The sequence below is a fragment of the Trichosurus vulpecula genome, chromosome 7 (assembly GCF_011100635.1).
Source record: "Trichosurus vulpecula isolate mTriVul1 chromosome 7, mTriVul1.pri, whole genome shotgun sequence".
Classification (NCBI taxonomy): domain Eukaryota; kingdom Metazoa; phylum Chordata; class Mammalia; order Diprotodontia; family Phalangeridae; genus Trichosurus; species Trichosurus vulpecula.
The window spans coordinates 206,573,627-206,581,896 of record NC_050579.1 but is presented as its reverse complement, the minus strand read 5'-3'; the positions used below and the strand labels follow the sequence as shown (position 1 = coordinate 206,581,896).

Below are 8,270 nucleotides of genomic sequence, written 5' to 3'. Positions count from 1 at the left end.
TTTATTGGAAGAGCTCAAAAAGGATTTTTAAAATCAGAGAGGTAGAGAAAAATTTGGGAAAAGAAATGAGGGTGCTGCAAAAGAATAATGAAAATAGTCAATAGCTTGGTAAAGAAAGCCAAAAAAGGGGAGAAGATATACGTAAATTAACTGAAGAAAATGAGTACTTAAAATATAGAATTGACCAAATGGAAAAGAAAGTCCAAAAGCTCAATGAAAATAATTCCTTAAAAATTAGAATTGGCAAGTGGAAGCTGATAACTCCATGAAGCATCAAGAAATAATAAAACCCCCTCAGCCTCTGTTCTCTGAGCCCAGTGGAGGAAACTCCATCCAGAAACTCACCATATCTATTTACAAGATCCATGCAAGAGAGATCTTTGACTCTCATGGAAACTCCACTGTTGAAGTTGATCTCTAAATGGAAAAAGATCAGTTCTGAGCTGCTGCATCCAGTGGAGCTTCTACCAGTATCCATGAAGCCCTGGAGCTCCGAGACAATGATAAGACCTGTTATATGGGGAAGGGTGTCTGAAAAGTGGTTGAGCACAATAAAACTATTACCCCAACCCTGATTAGCAAGAAACTGAAAGTTGTGGAATGGTAGAAGATCGAAAAACTGATGATAGAAGTGGACAGCACTGAGAATAAATCTAAATTTGGTGCAAATGCCATATTGGGAGTGTCTCTGGCTGTTTGTAAGGCCAGAGCTGCTGAGAAAGGTATCTCCCTGTACTACTGTATTGCTGACCTTGCAGGCAGTGATGAAGTCATCCTGCCAGTTCCAGCTTTCAATGTGATCAATGGTGGCTCCTATGCTGGTAACAAGCTGGCCACACAGGAGTTCATGATCCTTCCTGTTGGAGCAGCAAACTTTAAGGAGACCATGCATATTGGAGCTGTGGTCTACCACAACCCAAAGAGCGTGATTAAGCAGGAATATGGACTGGACACCATTAACATAGGAGATGAGGGTGGCTTTACTCCTAACATCTTGGAGAATAAAGAATCTCTGGACTTGCTAAAGACTGCTATTAGTAAGGCTGGCTATACTGATAAGGTTGTAATTGGCATGGATGTTGCTGCCTCAGAATTCTTCCAATCTGGGAAATATGACTTGTACTTCATGTCTCCTGATGATCCCAGCAGATACATCTCCCCTTCTGAGCTTGGGGACCTCTACAAGAGCTTCATCAAGGACTATCCAGTGGTGTCTATTGAAGATTCCTTTGACCAGGATGATTGGGGAAGTTGGAAGCATTTCACTGCTATTGCAGGCATCTAGGTGGTAGGGGATGATCTCACAGTGACCAATCCCAAGCGTGTTGAAAAGGCTGTGAGTGAAAAAGCATGTAACTGCCTCCTCCTCAAAGTGAACCAGATTGGCTCCATGACTGAATCTCTCCAGGCATGCAAGCTGGCCCATCTGATGGGTGGGGAGTAATGGTTTCCCATCATTCTGGGGAGACTGAAGATACCTTCATTGCAGACCTGGTGGTGGGCCACTGCACTGGGGAAATCAAAACTTGTGCCTTCTGCCGATCTAAGTATCTGGCCAAGTACAACCAGCTTCTCAGAATTGAGGAAGAGCTGGAAAGCAAGGCTAAATTTGCTGGAAGGAACTTCAGAAACCCTTGGGCCAAGTAAACTCTGTGGCCAGGAGGCCTATGAGCTCACAGGCACCAGTTGCCTCTTTACGAGTTTGCTCCTGTCCTAAGAATGGGCAGCACCAAGTACTAGACCAATTTTGTTTTGGGGACAGGGCCTCTGCTGCTTAACTTCCCTCTCCAACCTTTCTGTGATGTTCTCACTGCTTCGTTAGAACTGTCTTACACCAGATCCTACCTGATCATCTGGCTTTCTGTCTGAAAACCCTTATCCTCTTATGACTGGGATAGAATCATCTGTTCTCACCCCCAACCCTGGTGCTGATATGTAGAGCTATGTACTTGTGATGTAGCCCCGATGAGCCCACAGGCCAGATCCTTAGTGGCTTTTTATGTGCAGTATAAAAGTATTCAGTAACCCACTGGAAAGGGAATAATAAAACAGTTTTATTAAAAAATGAAAGAAAAATAGAAGCAAACATAAACCATCCTATTGAAGAAATAGATTTAGGAGAGATAATTTAAGAATTATTTGATTACTTGAAAGCCACAATAAAAAATAGCTTAGACATCATCTTTCAAGAAATTATCACAAAAGAAAATAATGTGGCAGAAACTGGGCATAGACCAATATTTTGCATAGTATACCAAAATAAAGTCAAAATGGGTTCATGATTTAAGTGTAAAGGTTGATACTTTAAGCAATTTGGGAGAGCAAGGAATAGTTTACCTGTCAGATTTATGGAGAAGGGAAGAATTCATGACCAAACAAGAGATAGAATTAAAAAATGCAAAATGGATAATTTTATTATGTCAAATTGAAAGAGTTTTGTACAAACAAAGCCAATGCAACAAAGATTAGGAGGGAAGCAGAAAATTGGGAAAGAATCTTTATGACCAATGTCCCTGATAAAGGCCTCATCTCTAAAATATACAGGGAACTGAGTCAAATTTATAGGAATACAAGTCATTCCCCAATTGAGAAATGGTCAAAGGATATAAACAGACAGTTTTCAGAGGAAGAAATTAAAGATATCTATAGTCACATGAAAAATGCTCTAAATCACTGTTGATTAGAGAAATGCAAATCAAAACAACACTTAGGTACCACATGTCTCTTGTCACATTGGCTAACAAGAGAAAACAAGAAAATAATAAATGCTGGAGAGCATGTGGGAACTTTGGAACAGTGTTACATTGTTGGTGGAGTTGTGAACTGATCCAGCTATTCTGGAGAGCAATTTGGAACTATGCCCAAAGGGCTATAAAATATGCATACCCTTTGACCCAGCAATACCACTTCTAGGGCTGTATCTCAAAAAGATAACAGAAATCTGAAATGGACCCATGTGTACAAAAATTTTTATAGCAGCTCTTTTTGTGGTGGCAAAGAATTGGAAACCAAGGGGATCTTCATCAATTGGGGAATGGTTAAACAAATTGTCGTATATGAATGTAATGGAATACTATTGTGCTATAAGAAATGGGGAGCAGGGAGACTTCATAATAACCTGGAATGACCTACATGATCTGATGCTGAGTGAGGGGAGCAGAACCAAGAGAACATTATATACGATTACAGACATATGGTATCTATGATGGCTAATTTTGATAGACTTGGCTCTTCTCAGCAACATAAGGTTCAAAGAAAGGTCCAAAGGATTCATGATGGAAAAAGCTATCCACACGCAGAGAAACAATTACAGAGTCCAAATGCAGATTGAGGCAAACTGTTTTCTCTCTCTCTTTTTTTCTTTTTTCTTCTTTTTTGGTTTTGTTTCTTCTTTCTCATGATTCATCCCATTGGTTATAATTCTTCTTTACAACTTGACTACTGTGTAAATAGGTTTAATGTGAAGGTATATGTAGAACCTATATCAGATTATATGCCATCTTGTGGGGTAAGGGGGAAGGAGCAGGAGGGGGAGAAAATCTGGAACTCAAAAACTTGTGGAACTGAGTGTTGTAAACTAAAAATAAAAAATAAATTTTAAAAATTTTGTAACAATAAAGACTGTTGTTAGCAAAAAAAAAAGAAAAAAAGAAATTATCATAGAAAACTGTTCTGATATTCTAGAGCCAGAAGGTGAAACAGAAATTGAAAAAGATCCATTAATCACCGCTTGAAAGAGATCCCAAAATGAAAACTTCCAGGAATATTTTGGACAAATTCCAGTGCTTCCAGGCCAAGAAGAAAATATTGCAAACAGCCAGAAAGAAACAATTCAAATATCATGGAGCCACCATCAGGATAATACAAGATCTAGCAGTTCCTACATTAAAGGAATAGAGGGCTTGGAATATGAAATTCTGGAGGGGAAAAGAGCTAGGATTACAACCAAGAATTGCTTATTCAGCAAAACTGAGTATAATCCTTCAGGGGGAAAAATGGAAATTCACTGAAATAGAGGAATTTCAAGCCTTACTGAAGATAAGACCAAAACTGAATAGAAAATTGGGCTTTCAAACACAAGACTCAAGAGAAACAGAAAAAGATAAACAGGAAAGAGAAATCACGAGGATTTCAATAAGGTTACACTGATACATTCTTACTTGGGAAGATGATACTTATAACTTCTTGTACTTTACCATTCTTAAGGCCATAAGAAGCAGTATATGTAGACTGAGGGCACAGGTACATATTGACTATGATGGAATGATATCTCAAAATGAAAAACAAAATTAAGGGATGAGAAAGAGACTGGGAAAAGAGGAAAGGCAGAGGGAGAATGGGGTAAATTATCTTACAAAAGAGAGGCATGAAGGAGCTTTTACAGTGGAAGGGAAGATATAGGTAGTGGTGACAGGCAACACTTGGAACTTTCTTTCATCAGAGTTGGCTGAAAGAGAGAATGACATACACACTCAATTGGGTATAGAAAGCTTTCTTACCCTAGAGAGGCGTAGGAGGGAATGGGACAAAAGAAGGGGGAGGGAGCTGATATAAGGGAAGGAGTATTGGAGGAGACAGTAGTCAGAACCAAAACTTTTTACAGAGGGAAAATATGAAGAGAGAGACAGAGAGACAGAGAGAGAGAGAATGAGAATAGGATGGAGGGAAGTACACAGTAATTATAACTGTGAACATGAATGGGATGAACTAATTTATAAAATGGAAGTGGATATCACAATGGATTAAAAACCAGAATCTTATTGCATATTGTTTAAAAGAAACATACTTGAAGCAGAGAGACACACACAGAATAAATGTAATGGGCTAGAGCAGAATCCATTATGCTTCAGGTGAAGAGAAAGAAAAAAAAAGCACAAGTAGCAATCATGATCTCAGAAAACTCAAAAGCAAAAGTAGACCTAATTAAGAGATATAAGAAGGGAAACTATATCTTGCCAAAAGGTGCCATAGACAATTAAATAATATCAATACTAAATAGATATTTACCAAATGGTATAACATTCAAATTCTTTAAGGAAAAGTAAAATGAGTTACAGGAGGAAATAGTAAAACTATGCTAGTGAGGAACTTCAATTTTCCCCTTCCAGAGCTAGATACATTTAATCACAAAATAAATAAGAAATTAGTCAAGGATATGAATAGAATTTTAGAAAAGTTAGATATAGTAGACCTCTGAAGAAAATTGAATGAGAATAGAAAGAGGTATACCCTTCTCTCAGCAGCATCTGGCACCTACACAAAAAATTACCTTTGTTAGGGCATAACAACCTTACGAACAAGTGCAGAAAAGAACAAATATTAAATGCATCCCTTTTAGATCATAAGGCAATAAAATTATATTCAATAAAGGGCCACAAAGAGAAAGATTAAAAGTTAATTGGAAATTAAATAATCTAATCCTAAGGAATGAGTGGGTCAAAGAATGAATTATAGAAACAATCAATACCTTCATTAAAGAGAATGACAACAATAAGAGAACATAACAAAATTTTTGGTAGTAAGTGTATGAGGCCAGATTTGACATCAGGTCCTCCTGATTCTAGAGTTGGTTGCTTTATATACTTCACAATTTATTCATATATTTTTGACTCAATGATTCTTCTATATTTTGAGACTAGTGACAGAAAAAAGTCCTATATATTTCGAAAAGATCATAGCAGTCCTTGCAACAAAATAGAGTGCCTGTAAATTGAAGAATGGCTGAACAAATTACAGTATTATGAAAGTGATGGAATGTTTTTACACCAGAATAAAACAAATATCAAGAGTTCAAAGAAGCATGGAAAGACTTGCCTGAAGTGTTCCAAGATAACAATATGCCCAATGACAATGTAAATGATAATAGCAGTAAAACTTCTAATGGCTCTCTATCACCTTTAGAATCAAATATAACCTTCCATGTTTGGCTTTGGCTCACAACCTGGACCCAACTTTCCTTTCCAACCTTTATTTACATATAACAACTCTATTTACCCTCTGCCATACAACTATACTGAACTTCTTGCTATGCACTTTCCCCCTCTAAGCAGAAAGCTGGGGAATATAAATGTAGAGTATAGTCAGATGTGGTTGCTATCATTTGGCTTAAATTAAAACTTACATTTAAACAGGGGAGAAAACATATACCCGTATATGTATATAAACAACATATATATCAGTATGTACAAAACACATTATGATAATTAACGGTTCAAATATTGGGAGAAAGACAAAGTTAAAGTACTATGATAGAAAAGAATAGTGAGATTAAGACTCAAAAATAAAATAATGCATGAGCAAAAGCCCAGAAAGCATATAGTATCCTTGAACTAATGATAAGCCATCATTGCTTAAAGCCACTACAAGGTTTGTATAATGTAAAAATAATGCTCAAGTCAGGCATGTGGAAATAAAGCTGGATCTACCTGATGCCAAACATCTGGATGAAAACTTCTGCTAGATATCCCAGTGTAACAAAAGCCAGAGCTGTCTGTCCTTGGGTAAATAAAACATCTGGATTTCTGAATGAGCTTTTCATTTTTCATCTGCTCACTGGGCTTTATACGGCTACAAAACTTTTCCAGACCCTATATTTCCTCATAAGCACCATATAATGACACTTATTTAAGTAGAAGAAAATATCAGGATTCTTATTTAAAATCGTATGTTTCATTTTTCTATAACCATTTTCAGTGTACCTTGATTTGACTGAACAAATCATTCTTGAGGTAATGGATCTGAATTAAGGGGACCTTAACTCAAATCCTAGCCTCAACACTTACTAGCTGTTATATCATGGGCAAAAAACCTATTCTGAGACTCATTTTCCCCATGTGTAAAATCAAATTAAACAACACATTTATTAGGTACATATTACATGCAAGGCACTTCCTACATGGGTAAAACTAACACTGGTACCATCTTACAAAATTTTTATTTTAAAAAGTGCTTTGAAAATTTTAAAACACTGTGTTAAGCACAATCAAGCAAACATTTATTCACCTACTATGTGTCAGGAGCCATGCTAGGGCCTAGATTAATAAAAGTAAAATTGAACTAGTCCCTACTCCAAAGGAACTTATATTTTCACAAAGGAAACAATAGGGATCTATCTATGTATATAACTGACACATATATCAGCATATACAAACCATATATCAAGCAGATACAAGATAATATTGGAGCAGAAAAATTAGCAACAGCAAAACATCTCTACAGGTTTCAAAAACTTGGTACCTGATGTGTAGAATCGTGCCTGAGAAGCTCACTATCTTTCATTGGTTAACAAATGAAACTATGTAGATTTCAAAATATCCTTGATGACTCAACCAATAAATCATCCTTAACTTGGAATATTATAGATCAAACTATTACAGTCATTCTGATAGTCCATAAAAACTCAACATTTTAAATAGATATATTATCAAATACAATCTCCAAACTACATGGTATGAGAAACTTTCAAATATAGAGACATAGCAGAAGAATTAAAATCATGTCAATAGATACTGAAGTACATATCATCTCCATCATTTGGTCTGTTGTGGCAGTTATACTAAGGATGATTTCAGTAATCTTATCTGGATGACTCTTACCTCATTCCATGAGGTCACTCACCATTGTGGTGTATCTAACATGTAAGGGGCCTCAATTTAACTCTTCTCTTTTGTTTTAAAAGAAGAATATTTATTGATTTAGAACATTCATTTTTTTAAAAAAAATGTAAATTTTAAATTCTCTCTCTCCCTCTCACCACTCTTCTACCATAGAGAAGGCAAGATATGTGATATCAATTATACATGTGAAAATATGTAAAATTTATTTCAATATTTACCCTTTGCAAAATAAAGCAATTAAATTTTTAAAAAGATGTATATATATATATATATATATATGTGTGTGTGTGTGTGTGTGTGTGTATACACACACACACACACACATATGCTTTAATCTGAACTCAGACTCCATCAGTTCTTTGTCTGGAGGCAGAGAGTGTTTTTCATCATGAGTCCTTTGGAATTATCTTGGATCATTATATTGATCAGAATAGTGAAGTCATTCACAGTTGACTACAGCTACAATATTGATGTCACTGTGTACAGTACTGTGTACAACGCTCACTTTACATTGCATCAGTTCACGTAAATCTTTCCAGGTTTTTTTAAAGCATCCTGCTCATTATTTCTTAAAGCAAAATAGTATTTTATCATAATCATTTACCACAACTTGTTCAACCATTCCCCAATATCAGTACCAATGATATCAGTAAT

At 36.1% G+C, this 8,270-nt stretch overlaps 1 pseudogene; it reads left to right on the top strand.

The window, feature by feature from the left end:
* The first annotated feature begins 502 nt into the window (after nucleotides 1-502).
* On the top strand, nucleotides 503-1,647 carry LOC118856947 (annotated as a pseudogene).
* The last annotated feature ends 6,623 nt before the right edge of the window (nucleotides 1,648-8,270 follow it).